Genomic DNA, 20,760 nt, shown 5'->3' on the forward strand with positions numbered 1-20,760 from the left:
GACGGTGCTATGGTGTAGCAGGTAAGGCCGACGCCTGCAGTGCCGGCATCCCATATGGGTACCAGTTGAAGTATAGCTGCTCCACTTCAAACTCCGCTCTCTGCTATGGCCTGGGAAAGCAATGGAAGATGGCCCAACTCCTTGGGCCCTTGCACCCACATGAGAGACCCAGAATAAGCTCCGGGCTCCTGTCTTTGGATCGACACAGCTCCGGTCGTTACAGGCAACTGGGGAGTGAACCAGTGGATGGAATCTCTCTCTTTCCCTCTCTCCCTCTCTCCCTCTCTCCCTCTCTCCCTCTCTCCCTCTCTCCCTCTCTCCCTCTCTCCCTCTCTCTCCTCTCTCTCTGTCTCGTTCTCTTTCTGCCTCTCCTTCTCTCTGTGTAACTCTGAATTTCAAATAAATAAATCTTAAAAAAAAAAAAAAACATTAAGTCATGTTGGAAATGCAGACGTAGAAATTCACAGAACTGTTACCACTGGTCAATAAATTTACTGCTAATCAAAGAAATGTATACCTTTTTTTTAGCATTTATTTTATTTATTTGAAAGGTATGATTACAGAGAAAGAGATTTTTCCATTCACTGATTCACTCCCCAAATGACTGTAACAGCCAGGGGGTGGGCCAGGCCAAAGCCAGAAACCAAAAGCTTCTTCCAGGTCTCCCACATGGGTGCAGAGGCCCAAGCACTTGGGTCCTCTTCCACTGCTTTCCCAGGTGGATTAGCAGGGAGTTAGATGGGAAGTGGAGCATCCAGGACATGAACCAGCACTCCCATGGGAGGTTTTACCCACTGTGCCACAGCGCCAGCCCCTAGGAAATGCACATCTAACAACAGTTTCCGAGCTGATTCAGAGAGAAGGTATGTATTTCATTTACTGCTGTATTTCTGGCATCCAAAACAGCATCTGACAGGAAATGTTCTGTGAAGAAATGAATGAATAACAACCGAACAAAATAGCAAACTCAAGCAAGTCCTGCAGTCTCTCAGGAGCTCTGTCTCTGCGTCAGTATAAGGAAAGCCCATGTGCAAGAGCAGCTAGAGGGGAGGGGAGAGTGCTGTGGCTAATGCGCTTTCCCGCTGGGCGCTCAAAAGAAACATGGTTCCCCCTGTATTCATCATTCTCCTGACTCTCACCTTGAAAGTTTTCTGAGTGATCTGTGTGAATAGCCCAACAGAGTGCCCCAGGTAAATTAAATGCAGACAGTTGGTCCTGAGATAGAACCAAAGCAAGAGCAACATTGAGTTTTCCTTGCATACTGAGTCATAATGAAACAAGGAAAGGGAACCGCGGGGTGGGCGGTGAGGGGTGATACGGTCTTAAACAGAAACGCGTAACTTGAGAATGCATGATTTTGTTGGTGTGCCACCTGCGTGGTAGCCTTACCTTGACTGCAGGCTAATTTTGCTCCTTAGCAGTTGTAACTGCTGCATTGCCACAATTTTTATTTTTGCATTATTTTTGTCTGAGACGCAGAGTGAGGCAGAAGCCATGATACCTGGTTTTGAACAGATGCCTGCACTAGTGACTTGCTAATCAGTTACAGAGCCGGTGTTGAGAGCTGGGTCTTCTGCCTGGTTTATCCACCTTTCCACTACACATGGCTAACTGCCTCTGTCCAGTTCTAAAGAAGTCTCTACAGGGGACACAGCCCTCCCCTGTTCTAGAAATAACACTTCTACCTGAAGGGCTAGTGAGCTTGGATGGCCACGTTCATGGCCATGTTGATGTGTTCTAGGGAGCCAGGATTAATCATTTTGCCCCCATGAGGAAGTAGCAATAAATCATGCACCGAAAATAACGCCTTGGCTGCTAAATTCTGCTTAGTAGGTGGTTTCCCAAGGATGATCCAATGCAATGAGTCATCGCCCTGAGCACTTATCCGTCCATTATTTCTCTTTCTGAGTAACCCTCCGTGCTTTCAGTTGCATGTTGTTTAACCTCTAGAGCCTCCTGGGAGGGCCAGAGTCTCATCCCTGTGAACCGAAACAGATGCCACTCCATCCCCCAGGTGCCCCTCTTTTCCTTCTGCTTCTACTTTTCAGAGCAAAATACTGTGCTTCAGGAGAACAGGCGGGAGGACAACCTCAGACGCACACTGACAGCTTCCCCCAAGGTGGTAGCAGCTCCAGGATGAAAATTTAAAATTTAAAATTCCACTTCCTCAGTGAGGCATGTGAATACTGGAAGGATATAAAATCTTTTCCAGATTAATTCCATGGGTTTAGGCAACTCCTACCCAGAAACCCATTGGGATTTTCTAAAATGAATTAATGGGTTGTGGTAAGAGTTAAAATGATGAAAATAACCAAGAATTTTTTTATGTTTAAAAAAAAGAGAGCTGAGAAGGGAAACTTCTACCAAGCACAGAAATGTAGTCTGTAACTTTAGTCATGCAAACTAACGTGGTGCCAAGCAGAAGTGACAGACATTAATGGAGCAGAATGGAGAACCAGAAGAGAGACCTGGATTTGGGAAGTGATGTAATGTACCATAAATCACAAAACTGGGTAGATAGAAGGACTTGTTCAACAAATGAGGTAGGGTAACGGGTCACCTTGATGGGCAGAATGGTAATCTGATTTTTTTTTTTATTTTTTTTTGGACAGGCAGAGTTAGACAGAGAGAGAGAGAGAAAGGTCTTCCTTTTTCCTTTGGTTCACCCCCCAAGTGGCTGCTACGGCTGGCACGCTGCACCGATCCGAAGCCAGGAGCTAGGTGCATCCTGCTGGTCTCCCATGTGGGTGCAGGGCCCAAGGACCTGGGCCATCCTCCACTGCCTTCCCGGGCCACAGCAGAGAGCTGGACTGGAGGAGGAGCAACTGGGACAGAATCCAGCACCCCAACCAGGACCAGAACCCAGGGTGCCAGAGCTGCAGGTGGAGGATTAGCCAAGTGAGCTGTGGTGCCGGCCAGTAATCTGATTATTATTATTATTATTATTATTATTATTATTATTATTCCTTACTATAAAATACATGACAGATGGCTTAGAAAGTTAAATAGGTAAAATTAAACCATAAAAGAATAAAGAAGCTATAGGATATATTTGCAACCCAAATGGAGATAAATATTCAAGCCATTGCAAAGTCACTGGATGGGCATTTGGTCTGGGTCCCATATTGGAGTACCTGGGTTCGATGCCCAGCTCCAACTCCTGACCCCCATCTTCCTGCTAAAGCATACCCTGGGAGGCAGTGGTGATGGCTGAAGTGACTGGGTTTCCACCACACACAGGAGCGTCCTGAATTGAGTTCTCAGCTCCTGGTCTCAGGCCAGTCACAGCCATTGTGGGCCTTTGCTCATCAGAAAATAAAAACACTACAAAATTAAAACATGGTAGTCTTGGAATATCCTTAATGAGTCAAAGAGCTCTTAAAAGTAGTTGGCAGTCAGTGCCATGGCTCAAAAGGCTAATCCTCCGCCTGCGGCACCGGCACCCCAGGTTCTAGTCCCCGTCGGGACACCAGATTCTGTCCCGGTCGCTCCTCCTGCAGTCCAGCTCTCTGCTGTGGCCTGAGAGTGCAGTGGAGGATGGCCCAAGTGCTTGGGCCCTGCTCCCGCATGGGAGACCAGGAGAAGCACCTGGCTCCTAGTTTCGGATCAGCGCGGTGCGCCGGCCGCAGCAGCCATTTGGGGGTGAACCAACGGAAAAGGAAGGCCTTTCTCTCTGTCTCTCTCTCACTGTCCACTCTGCTTGTCAAAAAAAAATTATAAAATAAATAAATAAAAAGTAGTTGGCAAACCATTAACATACTCCAGTGTAACAACACTACTTCGGTAGCTGCTTATAAATGTGTTCAAGTGCTGAATGAGGTTTGTAAACAGAACACAGTTCGGATGACACAGGAGAATGAAGGAAACTCGATCTTATTTTCCACTCACATATTCTTTGTTGAGAGGCAGTTAAAGGAAACTGCATGTTATGCTATAAATACTGAGGACAGTTTGTCCACACTGACACTTCCATTTCCTAAAATGAAACCTCACCGACCCGCAGGGAGAAAAAAGGCTGGCTTTGTGAGGCAGCTCAATGCCAGAAAGCACATCCCCATGGGCAGAGCTTCCTCTGATGAGTCATCCACAGTTGTCAAACACCAACTTTCCTTTGTTTGCAGAAATAAGGTCCGTGGAAGCACAATCGTCTGTATCATTTAATTGTGTTGTGTTCATATCTGAATTCCCATCTGTCACAAACCTCGTGTGCCCACCATGAAAAATCGCATTCCTCAAATTTTACTGAAAAAAAAAAAAAGCCCATTCCACTGGGTCTGTTCTATCTAGATAGTCTGTGAAATTTCTGAGGAATGCTGTGGGCTTTGTTTCCTGTACTAAATTGTTGAATTATCACACTTTATTGGATCCTGCCCAAAATGTGCTGGATAGAAACAGCACATTCATGCAGGAGACCAGTTGTCTTTACCATTCATAAAGGAACAAGGAAAAGGCTACTACAGCTCCCCGTCCGGAGATGAGGCTCTCCGAGGGCAGGTGAAAATGTGTGTGCAGATCATTTTTTTTTTAGTTACGTCCTTGATTCTTTTCTTAAAAGGCTTGAGTGGACTTCAGCCATAGCTTTGTTATGACTGCCACCCACTTTCTTGTCTCTTTGTACTTGCTCAGGTGGGGGATGGGGGGCTCCAGGGCCAGCACTCAGATCCTGCTCTGGGGCATGGTGCCTTCTTAGCTCGTTCAGAAAGAAAAGATCTGTAGAGGTGCAGTCTTACCATTTGTAAAAGAAAAAGAAAAGCCGGGAGGCAATGCCATGGGATTTCTTTTTTTCTGTTTATTACTCCCCAGACTTTCTTCAATGCATATGCATTTTACAACCCGCAAAACAGTTTTGTTATTTTTTTTTAAAGTACCCACCCATGGGAGCCAGCATTGTAGCACATTGAGTTAAGGTACCACCTGCAATGCCAGCATCCCATACGGAGTCCCAGGCTGCTCCACTTCCCATCCAGCTCCCCACTGATGTGCCTAGGAAGGCTAACAGAAGATGGCCCAGATGCTTGGGCCTCTGCTACCCTCATGGGAGCCCCAGATGAGGTTCCAGGCTCCTGGCTTCAGCCTGGCCCAGCCCTGACCATTGCAGCCACTTGGGGAGAAAATAGATGGAAGATCACTCTGTGTCTCTGCCCACCCCCATCTATGTAACTCCTTAAAAACTTTTAAAATTCAATAAATCTTAAAAAAAAAAATACTACCCTACCCATCATTAAAAGTACAAATTCAGTGGTGGGCATTTAGGCTAGCAGTTAAGATCCTGGTTGGTTGGTGTGCCTGTATCCCACTACCAAGTTCCTAGGTTTGATTCTCAACTCCAGCTGCCTGCTAATGCAAACCCTGGGGGCAGCAGGGAGAGCTCAAGTCATTCCGTGCCTGCCACCCACATGGGGAAACCTGGGTTGAGTTCCCAGCTCCTGACTTCAGCTCAGCCCCTCACTGGCTGTTACAGACATCTCTCCGTGTCCCTCTTCCTCTTCCTCTTCCTCTCTCTCTCCCTCTCCCTGCTTCCCTCCCTGTGAAATAACTGCAGCAAATAAGCTCTTTGAACAATTAAGCTGGCTTTTAGTGCTGATAAAAGGCATGCAGACTTTGTGGGCTGATAGACCTGTCAGGAGCGACACGTAGACAGCATCACCGCCATCCCAGGGCCAGAGCCCCTATGTGTGTGCTAACACATCACAGTTGTTTGCTTCTTAAGGGAAAAAAAATGAGAAGATGAGTTTTCCACTGTTGGGAGTATTTTTAACCAATGATTGAATTCAATTTGAGGATATTTTTAGATCATTTGTAATACTCTGTTAGTGACTTTTGGTTCTCTTTTGAGCTAAGGCTTTTTTTTTTAAAGCCACTTCAGCCAACAAACACTAATATTTCAGAAAATGTCTAATGATTTTTTTCCTCCCCCAAATCAACATAAAAACCTTCAGCCTTGGAAAGATGACATTTTGCTGATAGCTGGCTGGCATTAGAGTTTTTGCAAGCGTGTATGTGAACACAGGCTACTAAACCCACAGCAGAGCCCATAAGACACCCCTTAGCAAAAAAGAAAAAGAAAAAATGTCAAAAACAAGACTCGTGGGTCTGGGGGCTACAAGTAAGAAGCGGTTTTGAAAAGCACATTTTGTGGGCCAGCTCCGCTGCTCAGCCAATCCTCCGCCTGCGGCGCCAGCACACCAGGTTCTAGTCCCAGTCGGGGTGCCGGATTCTGTCCCGGTTGCCCCTCTTCCAGGCCAGCTCTCTGCTGTGGCCCGGGAGTGCAGTGGAGGATGGCCCAGGTGCTTGGGCCCTGCACCCCATGGGAGACCAGGAGAAGCACCTGGCTCCTGCCTTCGGATCAGCGCGATGTGCCAGCCGCAGCGCGCTGGCCGCAGCGGCCATTGGAGGGTGAACCAACGGCAAAGGAAGACCTTTATCTCTCTGTCTCTCTCTCTCTGTCCACTCTGCCTGTCAAAAAGAAAAAAAAAAAAAAAACATTTTGCTTACCCTAACATGTGTAGTATTTGCCATTGGAGTATGTTTCTGTGCGATGAACAGACCTTTGCGTCTTCTAACTGGGTCCTGTGTATTGCTTTGAAGTGAGGCTATCAAAGAAATAGAACTTGACCCATTTGGCTACTTTGTTCTTAATGTTAGGTGTTGCTAATTAATCTCAGCACTTTGTCCTGCTCCATACACCTGAGTCCTGCTTCAGAATCCTAAACCCAGCTCACAGCCTGCTGTCGCTCCCCGTCAGACGGAGCAAGGCGAATTCTCCCTGGCATGCTCCCTGTGTGGGTGGCTGTGACACACAGACACCCTGGGAGCTGCCTCTTTAGATCATGTCCTTCTTCTAACTGTTACTTTAACCCTGTGAGCTAAGCCACGGTCAGTGTTCCTTTCTTGCAAAAGAGACAGAATGCTTATAGTTTTACAAGCTGGTTTGTTGAAGGAAGGAAATAACATCTTTTTTTAAAAAATATTTATTTATTTGAAGGACAGCATAACACAGAGAAAGAAGGAAAGAGAGCGAGAGAAAGAAAAAGAAAGAGACAGAGAGATCCACCATCCATTGGTCTACTCCCCAGTTGGCCGCAACGGCCAGAGCTGGGCCAGGCTGAAGCCAGGAGCCTGGAACTCCAATTGGGTCTCTCACATGGGTACTTGGGCCATCTTCCACTGCTTTCCCAGGAACATCAACAGGAAACTGGATCAGAAGTGGAGCAGCCAGGACTGTTCATACAGGATGTTGGCACTACAATGCCAGCTCCAGAAATAACATCATGAATTGTGATAGAGGGGGCAGTTCCAGGTGGTCTGGTCCCTCATTAACAACGGTGAGCTCCCCAGGAAAAGAGGAAACAAAATCTGCCCATCTAGACCTTTTTCCTTGTTAGGTTTGAAGAGGTGCTTATCTTGATTTTTTAAAAAATAGCTCACCCCAAGGCTGGCTCTGTGGTGCAGCAGGTTAAGCCACAGCCTGCAGTGCTGGCATCGCATATGAGCAATGGTTTGAGTCCCAGCTGCTCTACTTTGTATCCAGCTCCCTGCTAATTCACCTAGGAAAGCAGCAAAAGATGACCCAAGCACTTGGACCCCTACACCCACATAGGAGTCCTGGAGGAAGCTCCTGACTCCTGACTTCAGCCTGGCCCAGCCACAGTCTTTGCAGCCATTTGGGAAGGGAACCAATGAATGGAAGATCTCTCTCTCTCTCTCTCTCTCTCTCTCTCTCTCGCATTGCTTCTCTCTGCATTTCAAATAGCTCACCCTGCTAAAACAACAAAGAACCTTTGCTCTTTTTTTTTAATTCTCTCTTCTCCAGCCTTTTGGGTCTCCTGAGTAGGATACCCACCAACCTCCTCTTGGGACAGAAGAGTTTCCCACAACACCCGGGTTTTCAGACTAAAACTGGGACCATTCTGGGCAAATGGACTTGGCTGGTCACGCTGATCCTGCCCCACCCCCACGGCATAGCCAAGTATTGAAGAACGGAGTGCCGAAGTCCCACTCATGGAGGGATCCCATGAAACTTCTCGCGCTGTCTCCCAGCAAGGCACACAATGAACCAACGCTAGCAGTTGTGAAACAGAATGATTTTCCCAGTGGGATGTGGGGAGGTTCCGTTTGGTTGAGTGGTATCTCCACTTCAAAAGTTGTTCCCAGGGGAGGTAACGCCGCAAAGCCCCACTCGTCCATGATAACCTATTCCGAGTCTCCACACGCCACCGTCAGCCTCGCCCCAGCTGGTCCTCCACCATGTTGTCATGGAACTTTTCAGTACCAAGTGCAGCTTAAAGACGTGTGATAGCCAGTTTCCACAAGGCGGGAGGAGGGAGTTGTCTAAACCCTGAGTTGCGTGAAGAGACGGAGACAGCAGGTGCCCCTGGAGCACTGAGCCGGAGCTGGGAGAGAGGTGGTTCCACAGGAGCATCGGGTCCGTGGCTGCCTTCCCCCACACCTTTTTTTTTTTTTTTTTAGTAAGACCGATGTGTTTCACCCTTGAGAGTTACAGCTTCCTAGGTCTGACTGCAGTTTCTGTGTTTCTGTGTCTGATTCTAAAGCTTGGAATTCAGACGGCAGTCACCTAGCTTCGGGGTTGGAAGGAGAGGTGCAGAGCTGTGGGGCCAGCAGAAAGGTCGCGGTACCGAGCATTTCTTTCTCCATCTTGGCCGAGCAGTAGGGTTGGAGGGTGTGAGAGCCTGCGTGCTGCAGGAGAGGAGACGAGTGAACATCTGATCCAGGAAGAAGAATGGTCAGCAAGTCTCTCATGAGAGCTTGGGTCCCAGACTCAGGCTGAGATGAACCACGTTGGTTCTATCGGCCAAGAGTGTGCCAGCCCCACTCTCCAAATGTGAAGCCGTGAAAGGTATATTGTATTCAGTAGCATGAGGAAGGAGGTGTTAGTGGCTGAATGTTTATGTCCTCGTGGGGACAGGGCCCTTGGGAGGTGACTAGGGTTCAATGACGTCTGGAGGCTGGGGCTCTGCGATGGGATTAGTGCCCTTGGGAGGAAGGACTCTGGCCGTGTGAGAGGACAGCAAGGAAGTAGCCAGGAAGAGAGCCTCGCATGAATCCTGAGCTGTTCAGATGTCCTGCTGCCACGGGAGTCGCATGTCCCAGCCCGCAGAGCTGTAAGAAAGTGAATGGCTGTCATTAGCGCGTTTGGCTGTAGCCATCAGAGCAGACTCAGACAGGAACAGGTGGTACTGAGAGCACAGCATTGCCGTCCTTTACTTAGTTCAGTGCAGAAAAGAAATAATTATTTCTGGCAGCTAAGAGCTACTTATTCAGCATTTGTTGAAGTGATTAGAAATGACGGGTTGTTTTTTTATTTAAAGCCCCAAACACCCGAGTCCTTTTTTTTTTTTTTTTTTTTTTTTTTTTAGATTTACTTATTTATTTGAAAGGTAAAAATAGAAGGAAAGAGAGATCTTCCATCTGCTGGTTCACTCCCCCAAATGGCCACAACTGCTGGGGTTTGGCCAAAGGGAAGCTAGGAGCCCTGAGCTTCCTCAGGTCTCCCATGTGGGTACAGGGGCCCAAGTACTTGGACCATCTCCCTCTGCTTTTCCAGGTGCATTAGCAGGGAGCTGGATTGGAAGTAGAGCAACCAGGACTCGAATCAGCAGCCATATGGGATGCCAACACTGCAGGTGGAGGCTTAACCTTCTACACCACAGCCCCAGCCCCAGAAATGACATTTTTATCTTAATGGCCACTTAGTCTTCTTTAGTCACATGTAAAATTGGCCAAGGCCTGGCATTTGGCATAGCAGTTAAGACCTCTCTTGGGACGCCTGTATCCCATGTCAGGGTGCCTTGGGATTGAGTCCTGGCTCTGCCTCTGAGTCCAGCTTCCTGCTGATACACACCCTGGGAGGCAGCAGGTGTGGTGCAGGTACTAGCATTCTTACCACCGCTGTGGAAGAATGGATTGCGTTCTGGGGGCCTGGTTCAGCCTGACCCAACCCTGGCTGTTGAGGGCATTTGTGGAGTGAACCAGCAGATGGAGGATATTTATCTCTCCCTCTCTTCTTCTCTCCCTCTCTCCCTCTTTTTCTCTCTCTCCCTTTCCAATAAATAAGTTATTTTTAATTGACTTAGTAAATATGTTACTGTAAGAGGTTTATAATGTTTCATAAATCTCAAGTAATTTGGGAAGCTCTATTTAATTTTAATTCTCAGTGATGAAAAACTGATGGCTCGCTCTCTCTCTCTCTCTCTCTCTCTCTGTCTCCCTCATAAGGAAGTTACTCATAGTCCAGTAAGTGTGAGCTCTCTGTGGAGCAATAAATTACTCACATCTGGAAACAAGAGCAAATTTGGCTATTTATTTTTAAGGAACTTAGCAGACTCAAGGTCCCTTCTGCGGACCGGGAGGCCAGCCTGACCGTCAGGCTGTGTTGGAGACAGGAGGCTTTCCTGGAAGCAGCTCCTCCCTTCCTTGCCCCCAAGACGTTTTCCTCTCCTCGGCCTCCCCTTCCTGCTCTCTGCAGCCGACCTTTCTCCCTCTTGGGAGCTGCTTGCAGGGCCTCTGAGCTCTGCACACCTTCTGTCATCATGGACTCTCTTTGGCCTTTGCCACACTTTCTCTTTCTTTGTCTTCCCAGGAGCCCATCCCTCGCCTGCATACCTGGGTGAAGTAAGCACCCAGGGGCGAAGTTCCTAATCTGCCTGCCTCTTGTGCTTCTGGGAGGGTTTTGGCAAGGTTCGGTTGTCAACCAGCTTTTAATATCCACTATTTGCGGGCCTAGTACAGGCTGATTAAAGCATACAGAGACGCTGTGATATAAACCCAATGCATTCTTGGCTCTCTGGTGTATACATCTGTTTTTAAGTACATGTCTGTGCACATATCCTCGCTCACCCTTGAATTACCCAGGGGTGAACCAAGAGTGGCTTTTGAAATGAGACGACTGACGTTGATGGGACGAAGGGAAACTTCCTGCAGGACGGAGTGCCAGCCATTCAGTCTATATTGAGGGCCAGTTCCATACACACTGGCTGGTCAATTATATGTCCTGATCACAGAAGCGAGTCAGGGTCAGCCCTGTCCTCAGAGAGCTTCCAGGTGGCATAGAGACTGAGTAAATAAGTAACAGAAGTTGGCAGGATCATAGATATGCAGTGCATAGCTAAGAGAAGTATTCAGTTAGTTTCCCTTCTGATTTTAAAAGTAACAAGTGGGCCGGTGCTGCGGCTCACTAGGCTAATCCTCTGCCTTGTGGCGCTGGCACACTGGGTTCTAGTCCCGGTCGGGGCGCCGGATTCTGTCCCGGTCGCCCCTCTTCCAGGCCAGCTCTCTGCTGTGGCCAGGGAGTGCAGTGGAGGATGGCCCAAGTGCTTGGGCCCTGCACCCCATGGGAGACCAGGATAAGCACCTAGCTCCTGGCTTCAGATCAGCGCGGTGCACCGGCCACAGTGCGCTGGCTGCGGCGGCCATTGGAGGGTGAACCAACAGCAAAGAAAGACCTTTCTCTCTGTCTCTCTCTCTCTCTCTCCCTGTCCACTCTGCCTGTCAAAAAATAAGAATTAAAAAATAAAAAAAAGTAGCAAGTGTTCATGAAATGCTGAATACAGAAAAAATAGTAAAGTGCAGAAAACAGATCACCCCGGCTCAAGTCCTGACTGTTCACTTCCTGTCTAACTCCCTGCCAGTGCACCTGGGAGAAGCAGCAGAGGATGGCCCAAGTGCTTGGACCCCTGCACCCATGTAGGAGACGTAGGAGACCTGGATAGGGCTCCTGGCTCCTGACTTCAGCCTGCCCTGGTCCTAGCCATTGCAGCCTTTCAGAGAATGAATCAACGTATGGAAGATCTATCTCTCTCCTCCCCTTCTCTGTCTGTAACTGCCTTTTAAAGAAAGAAAGAAATATTTTTTAAAAAAAAGAAAAAAAAGGAAGTCCACCCTGTCAGAGCAGACGTTATGCTGCAGTGAGTTAAGCAGACACTTGGGACACCCTCATCCTATAGATAGTGCTGGTCGCACTCCCCACCGCTCTGCTTCCAATCGAGTGTCGTGCTAATGCATCCTGGGAGGCAACAGGTGATGGCTCAACTGCTTAGTCCGCTTCCCCCGATGTGGGAGACCCAGATGGAGTTCCAGGCTCTGGCCCAGCTCTGGTTATTGTGGGCAATTGGGTAATGAACCAGTAGATGGGAGTTTGTTCTCTGTCTACCCCCCCTTCTCTGTTGCTCGCCTTTCAAATAAATATAAACATTTAAAAAAATAGAACCTTGCACAGCTTATCTTCAGATGAGTATTCGGATGACTACACAGTAACATAAATGTTTGTCACTGTACTTCAATGCCATGTACTACAGGTCATATTCTTAGGCCTAAAGTAGTTTTCTTTACAGTTTTGTACTGTCCTAAACCTGTAATGTTTTCTACTTCAATGACATTTTCATCACCGAGGCCCATTAACCACCTGTCTTGAGCAGCTTGGGCTGCTGTAACAAAGCACCATAAAACTGGGTGGCTTATAAACAACAGAAACACATTGTTCAGTCCTGAAATATGGGAAGACCAAGAGCAAGGCACCAGCAAACTGGGCTACTCCCTCATCCATAGCTGCCTGTCTTTCTGCCCTGGCTTTGTCGCCTTTTTGTTACTACCGCAAAATACTGCAAGCAAGTAGCTTGCTAAAAGAGGTTTATTTGAGCTCCCAGTTGTGGAGTTCGTGTTGCAGGGTCTGGCAGGCCCCGTTGGTTTGACCTCTGGTGATAGCGCTCTTGCTGCAGAGGCGTAAAGCGGCACAGAGCATCACATGGTGAGAGGGAGGGACTGTGTCTCTCTCTGTGGCCGTGTGGGCTCTTACAAAGCCATCAGCCCACTTTCAAAGATCCTATCTTCCAGCGCTCAACTGGATGAAGTTCCCACCATCTTAGCACCATTAACACAAGAACCAAACCTTTAACACTCGGGCCCTGTGGGCATTCAGCATCCAGACTAACACTGGAAACCATTGCGGGCACTAAACCTGCACATGGTCCAGTCACCTCCCAAAGGCCTTACCCCTAATGCCACCACCCTGGGGGGAAGGATTTCAGCACGTGGACTTTATGAGGACACAGACATCCAGTCACTGGCACAGTTCACTCATCCTAGAATCCACTCCTCTACTTTCTCATCCCGTAGGTTTGCCTGCTCTGTGTGAACTCACATATGATGTGGTCTTTCATGACTGATGTTTTTGACTTTGAGCACTAGTTTCAGGGGTCATCCTTGTTGTATTAGTGCTTTATTCTTTTTATAACTGAATGATGCCCATTTGTATGGCTATATCACAGCTTATTTACCCATTCCTCATTTGAAGGACATTTGGGTTGTGTCCACTATTTGGCTGCTATAACTAATGCTGCTAAAGATACCTACAGTTTTTAACGTGGCAATGTTTTTGGTTCTTTTTGGTATTGAAGATACATTTATGTATGTATGTATGTGTTTTTATTTGAAGGCAGAGCAACAGAGAGATGGGGAAGACAGATTTTCTATCTTCTGGTTTACTGCCCAGTTCACTGCAACAGCCAGAGCTGGGCCAGGCCAGGAGCCAGGAGCCAGGAACTCCATCTGGTTTTGTCATGTGAGTGGCAGGGGCCAAGTACTTGGACCAGCTTCCTCCTCCTTCTCAGGTGCATTAGCAGGAAGCTGGATCGGAAGCAGAGCAGCTGGGAGTCAACGGCCACTCTGATGTAGGATGCAGATGGTGCAGGCAGTGGCATCACCTGCTGTGTCACAACACTGACCCCTTGTGGATACTGTTAAAAGTTCATGAAGCGGTGAGCATTTAGCCTAGCACTGACGACTCCAATTAAGGGGCCCATGTCCCACTCAGAGGGCCTGGGTTTGAGCCTGAGCTCTGCTCCTGACTCTAGCTTCCTGCTAATACAGACTCTGGGAGGCCGCAGTGATGACTGGAGTGATTGGCTCCCACCACCCATGTGACAGACCTGGGTGAAGTTCCTGGCTTCCAGCTTTGGCCCCAGCCATTGCAGGCTTTTTGGGAGTATACAGTAAATGGGTATGCTCCCTCTCCCTCCCCCTCTCCCTCCCCCTCTCCCTCCCCCTCTCCCTCTCCCTCCCCCTCTCCCTCCCCCTCCCTCTCTCTGTCTCTGCCTGCCTCTCAAAATGTTTTTAAGTTCATAGAAAATGGATTTAAAAGGTAAGTTCATTTTTGTGCAAAAAAATGTGAAGTCTGTGCATACACGGGATCTTCAAGGAGTTTGTGGGAAAAGCTTATATGAAACACATGCATGGCTTTCAAGAAGCTTGGTTTTATACTTTTTTATTATAAAGGAAGGTGTTTAAAACTAAATTGTTCCCAATTCCCACCAACATACCTACTCAATCTCCTGGCTTTTAATAATTAGGACTCAAAATCATGCTTCACCTTCCAGGTCACACTCAGTCTCCCTGTGATCGTCTCCCTTCAATGCCTCTCGTCACGTCCTTTTTCTTGCTCCGTCTACTCACGGCTCTTACCACTGCACTTGTGCCCTGCCCTCCCAGTGGCCTCCCTGGCTCCACCTCCATCCCCTCTGATTAACACAGTAAACCCCTGCCAAGCTAATCTTCCTAAAACCTGCTTTGATAGTTTTAAAAATGTATTACATATAAATTTCTAATTCAGTGTGTAAGAATGTTATATGTATATATTTTGCAACAGCCTTTATATTTAATACATAACACCTACATATTTTATTTCCCAACATGAACTGCATTCCTGTGTGCTTAATGGGTGATCACTCAACTAGTGTTTACTAAGTAAATCCACTAATTGATTTCCTGCTTAACCTGGTTATTTGAATAGGTGGTCATTGTAAGGTGATAAGTTAACTTTTCTAACTTAACAAGTAGCTCTAGAAATGAACGTGAAGCCAGTGTAAAATAGTAGATATTCCCCCAGGGTAATATTTCTCAAAAGGTCACTTTGTGAGCATGGAAAAATTCCTTTGCTAATCAAGAAAGATAGCATCCGCAGCATACCTGCAGGTCAAATGCAGGTTACGAAGGTGCTGCACAGGGTCACCCAGGACTTCCTTGTCTTTTGAGTTCAATGGAAGTATTTTAGCTCAACGGAATCTTTCCTTTTCTATTATGCATGAATCATTTCCTTTCTATAAGAGACACTTCAGTAGACACTTCTCACCTACTGGAAAACATACCCTATTTCTTAAGACTGCTTTTCACTGTCCATTAAGAGTGTGAATGAAATTTATATGTTCTTTTCATTCTTTGCTTAAAAAGGCATATAATCTGAAACTTTAGTCCCTTTTGTAATTTGACCCGAGAAAATTCACGTCATTGATAAAATCTGTTAACACAGGGTGAGTGAGTTTTTGCAAAACTACATGCGGCTTTTAAGAGCTGAGCCAGTAGGGAATATGTAGTGACCCCGAAGGACTGTTGGGTTAAATAAGACTGGGGAGCTCACCGCATAGTGCCAGTCGTTCCCCGCCCCCTTTGTTGTCACGATGTAAAGCGTGTTACATGACCATCTGTGTGTAGTGTCCAGGAACAGGAGAGATGCCCCGCCATCTGTGTGCGACAAGCGAGGGTGTGTGTTTAGCTGCTTAGCATCAGTCTGCTCTCAGCCGGTCATTCTAGCAGAGGGTACGTATTCACAGTCACACCTAGTTGGTCCTGAAGGTGTATGTCCTATTGGCTGCATTTTACACACGCAGCCACTCAGGTTGAGAGGTTAAGGAACGCTCCTGAGGTCACACGGGGAGAAAGGCCTGAGTAAAGGATTCGCTTCCTGCACAGTCCCTCACCCGTCAGACATCTGGAAAACTCAGTGTGTTAACTAAAAGGAGAGAAAGTAGGAGTGGAATATTAAAACTCAGCCTCTTAAATTCAAGAAGGACTTGGGGGAAAGATTTGTCCAAAAAAAAAAAAAAAAAAAACCAAACACCTAAAACCATACCTGTTGTGACATGATGGCACCTGGGTGATGCGAGGAGCTCTTGACTTTGCTGGGGGCAGGTGATTGGCACAACAGTGAGGTCATCCCTGGGGTGCCCACATCCGAAATCAGGGCACCCAGCTCCTCTCGGAGTTCCAGCTTCCCACTGATGTGCACCCTGGGAGACAGCAGGTGATGGTTCAAGTAACTGGGTTCCTGCCACCCCCATGGAAGATGACAGCTCTTGGCTTCAGCTTGGCCCAGTCCCAGTCTTCACAAGGCATTTGGGGAATGAACCAGTGGATGGGAGATATCTCCCCCAACCTCTGCTTTTCAAATAAATGAAATAATAAATAAAGTGTTCTCAATTTATTTCTTTCATAAACAGTTCACATCTGAGCATTAACTAAGTATAATGGTGAAGGAGGGTATTTAAGGGAATATACTTGGAAATAACCTAAGATTCTCTTTCTTTAAAAAAAAAAAAAAAGATTTATTTTTATTTATTTGAAAGAGTTACAGAGAGAGATAGAGACAGAGAGAGAGGTCTTCCATCTGCTGGTTTACTCCCCAAATTACTCCAATGACCAGAGCTGCGCAGATACAGAGCCAGGAGCTTCCTCCAGGCCTCCCACATGGGTGCAGAGGCCCAAGGACTTGGGCCATCTTCTACTGCTTTCCCAGGCCATAGCAGAGAGCTAGATCGGAAGAGGAGCAGCCAGGACTAGAACCAGTGCCCATGTGGGATGCCAGTGCTTCAGGCCAGGGCTTTTACCTGTTGTACCACATCACTGACCCAAGATTCTCTTACATAAGAACTCACAGCAATATGCAATTTTCAATGGCTTTCCCCCAAGTATTGTCAGATAACTTGATTTCAAAGTGTGCCATGGCAAGTTCCTTCCAGTAGGCCCCTCTGGTTTATTTGGGGGCCCAGAAGAGGACAAGGCTCCTATTCATGACAGCAGGAGGTCTGACCAAAGATACTGGTCTTAAGTACTTAGTATGGAGCAGGTCTTCTAAAGAAAAAGGAGCTTACGGGTGCGGCACTGTGACGTAGCAGGAAAAGCCGCCTCCTGCAATGACATAATTAGTTAAGAATGAGAGCTGTGTCCCCGAGGAGGCACGTGTGTAAAAGCAGATGCCATGGCTTTGCTGTCTGGTCCCCTCTCACTGCAGTGACTTTAAGAAGCAAGCCGCAGGCCAGCACCGCAGCTCACTTGGCTAATCCTCCGCCTGCGGCGCCGGCACCCCAGGTTCTAGTCCCAGTTGGGGTGCTGGATTCTGTCCCGGTTGCCCCTCTTCCAGGCCAGCTCTCTGCTGTGGCCCAGGAGTACAGTGGAGGATGGCCCAAGTGCTTGGGCCCTGCACCCCATGGGAGACCAGGAGAAGCACCTGGCTCCTGCCTTCGGATCAGCGCAGTGCGCCGACCATGGCGGCCACTTGGGGGGTGAACCAACGGAAGGAAGACCTTTCTGTCTCTCTCTCTCTCTCTCACTGTCTAACTCTGCCTGTCAAAAAAAAAAAAAGGCAGGCCACACGGCTTTTTCTCACTGAGGAGCCTCTGTCTCGTGCTGTGTACTGGGGCACCCTCTGCTTGCCATCTCTGTCCTCTTTCAGGGCCACTCTGAGTAGACCCCAGGATTTCCAGGAGACATTTTCAGGCAATGGGAAGACACAGAATTCAGTTACTGGACCCCTTGAGGTTGTCTTTGTCCCCGCTCCCAACACCAGTCTTTCAGTCTTCCTGTTTCTTTGATCCTCCCTCCTTGCCGCCCCCCCACCCCACCCCCCACCCCTACACACACACACTGTTTTGCTTCTTCCACCCTCTGCTTCCTTCCAGCTCAGCTCTATGTCATGGTCGCAAAGAACCAGCCACATCCGACTCATCTGTGTGTATTTCAGCTGAATCATTCCTACAATTATAAAAGTATTCAGGGCAACAGACTTAAAGTCTTCCTCACCACTAAACCAAAAAATATGATCGGAGATTATATTCCCATGTGTCTACCTAGAATATTCTATAAATTGCATGGATTTAAGGTAACTTAGCCTAGGAAAAATGTCCATTCAAATTAGTCTGCTTGGCCAAGGCCAGGGTATTTATTGTAAAGTGCTCCATGATACTCGAAGGTAGTTTCACCAGTGTTTCTGTGAGTTCTAGCTTTCTCCACCGAGGGTGAAGGGCTTGGCCCATTACATAGGACTCAGCCAGCTCACCTGTCAGCTCACTGCCCTGGCCTGCCCAGTGCTCCTACCATTTATGATACGTGTGTGTGCTTGACAAGAAGGGGGTCACACACGCTTGCTCCTCAATCTCAAATTGCCAGTTAGACTTGGTGTTTGTAATTTCATAATTGACTTTAATATTAAGGAAACGGAGGACTGTGGAAAGAAAACTGTTGTTTCTAATAAAAGCAAGACTTCTGCCTTGGAAAGAAAAAATGATAACTAATCTGCAGAGGGCAAAACAGCTGTAAAAGATTGGGCTTGGAGGGAGGAAGACCCTAGAAGGTGCCGTGGTCCGCTGGGTGCTAGGACAGAATTCCGTAGCCTGGAGAGCTCACAGACAACGGAAAGCCGTGGCTCATGGGTCTGGAGGCTGGGACGTGCGAGATGGAGGCAGGACCAGATTCGGCGTCTGGTGAGGGCTCACGGCTTCAAAGACGGTTCCTTCTTGCTGCATACTCACATGGTGGAAAGGATAAGGATGCTCCCTTCCCCCGCAGGGTACCAGCCCCATTCACGAGCCACACCCCAAAAGGCCCCACCTCTAACTACCATCCCACTGGGTGATAGGTTTCAACCTGCGAGTTTTGAAGGGACAGCAGCAGTCAGACCAAAGCAGCCATCAGTCAGTAGGTTTTCGAACAATGGAGTGCCGGCTCACCTGATAGATTGCCTTGTCTTTCATTCAAGAAGAGCACGGATTTAAAGACGCTTAGACACTTGCAAAGCAGTCTAGGTGCAGAATCCCACAGGCCCTAGCTCAGGAGCCCCAGGTCTCTGTGCTGTACTGTTCACAGTGCCCAGGCTGGTTCTCTCCAGGGGCTCAACTATAGTGACTTAGGATCACAGAGAACATGAGTAACTGAAATACTCCTAAGAGCACTGTAACGTGGCTTGAATTTTAAGTCTAGAATTTGCCGTGTGCCCTTAGTTAAGTTCTATAACATCCTCAATCCTCAGTTTTTCCATCTGAAAATAGGGATGATAATAAGGCTACATTTCTCCTGGACTTTTGTGAGAGTGACATGAGGTCCTGTTTGGGGAACAGCTTAAACAACAGATGTGAACAGACATGGTACCTCGCAAAGCCTCTGTCCCGTCTTACCTCCTCACTAAATTCTCATGGAGTCCTTTGCTTCTGTACATGTGCACCCCAATGTCCTTTGTGTGTCCGAATTCCTTCCCATAAAGACGCCTGTCGGTCTACACTAGGGCCCACCCTGATCGCCATACTTTAACTTAATCACCTCTTCAAAGGCCCCTTTTCCAAATACAAATTCTGAAATACTGGGGGTTAGTTGGACTTCAACATAGGAATTTTGGGAGGACACAGTTCAGCCCATAACATCACCATAAAGAAAATTAGTTTCTACTGTATTTGAAAATAACTATTTTTCATGAATAATGACATAACTAGAAAGGATGGGTGAGGAATTTTAAGATGTGTTTTAGTCACTGTAATTGACGTCTCTTTGCAGGATTCTCCATATTGGAATTATACAGAAAGTTCATTTATTGTACATTTATTGTATATTTAAGAGGTCAAGTTACAGCTCCACAAAGTTGTGTATAATACAAAAACACATATGACCCCCATAATAGATTGCAAATATTTTTTAAATAGTGTTGGAAAATAACTGTTTGTGTCATTCATTGAGCAAGGAACTGAGGAATGTTTTTTGTTTACCATAGCTGTATACAGATTCAAAAAAAATATTGAATAACTGTGCACCTGTTATGGTAAAGCACTAAGGCAAGGGTTGTGGGGAATCTCACCCTCAGGTGTCTTCTTGGTCTATTTGGGAAAATACCAAAATGTCACCAAGTAGGCTTATTTAATTGCCTATTTAATGTTCAGTGTAGACAAGGAGTGCTGTGCATTCAGAAGAGGGAACAACTGCCTCTGAAACCCAGGATTAAGGTTTTGAGTTTGGGGAGAGCATTTTGATGCAGCAGGATAAGCTGCTGCTGGGGACACCCACAGCCCATACCGGACTGTCAGTTTGAGTCCCAGCTGCCTACTAATGACATCCTGGGAGGAACAGGTACTGGGGTCTCTGCTGCCCATGGGAGAGACCCAAATGGAGTTGTGTGCTCCTGGCTGTGGCCTGGCACAACCCTGGCTATTGTGGACATTTGGGGAGTGAACCAGCCCGCTCGCTCACTCTCTCTTCTTTTCAAATAAAATAAAATAAAATAAATAAATAAAGCCTTTTAAAAGATACTGAACTTGTAATGACTACTACAATAATATTGGGAGACGCTCTCTGCTATGGCCTGGGAAAGCAGTAGAAGATGGCCCAAGTCCTGTCTTCTGGCTTTGGATTGGCCGAGATCCGGTTGTTGCAGCCATTTGGGGAGTGAACCAGCAGATGGAAGGACCTCTCTTTCTCTCTGCCTCTGTGTAACTCTGCCTTTCAAATAATAAGTAAATCTTTATAAAAATAATAATAACAATAATAATAATATTGGGAGAAAATTAAGTAATATAGTAAGGAAAACAGCCAGAAATGGCTTGCTGCCACGTTCAGGACAAATGGATGGGGAGAGGCCATGAGGAAGTGTTGATAGCAGGGGGGCTCCAAGAGGATTCACCAAGGACAGTTTCAAAGACTTGCACCTGCCCACAG

General features: G+C 47.2%; 1 protein-coding gene across 6 annotated transcripts in view; it reads left to right on the forward strand.

Moving 5' to 3' along the window:
- CDK6 (cyclin dependent kinase 6) overlaps positions 1-20,760 on the forward strand; it is a 237,500-nt gene that overhangs the window by 198,045 nt on the left and 18,695 nt on the right. The gene's annotated exons all lie outside the window — the stretch shown is intronic.

Source organism: Oryctolagus cuniculus, chromosome 16 (genome assembly GCF_051225735.1).
Source record: "Oryctolagus cuniculus isolate XC-2025 breed Fujian yellow rabbit chromosome 16, ASM5122573v1, whole genome shotgun sequence".
NCBI classification, from domain to species: Eukaryota; Metazoa; Chordata; class Mammalia; order Lagomorpha; family Leporidae; genus Oryctolagus; species Oryctolagus cuniculus.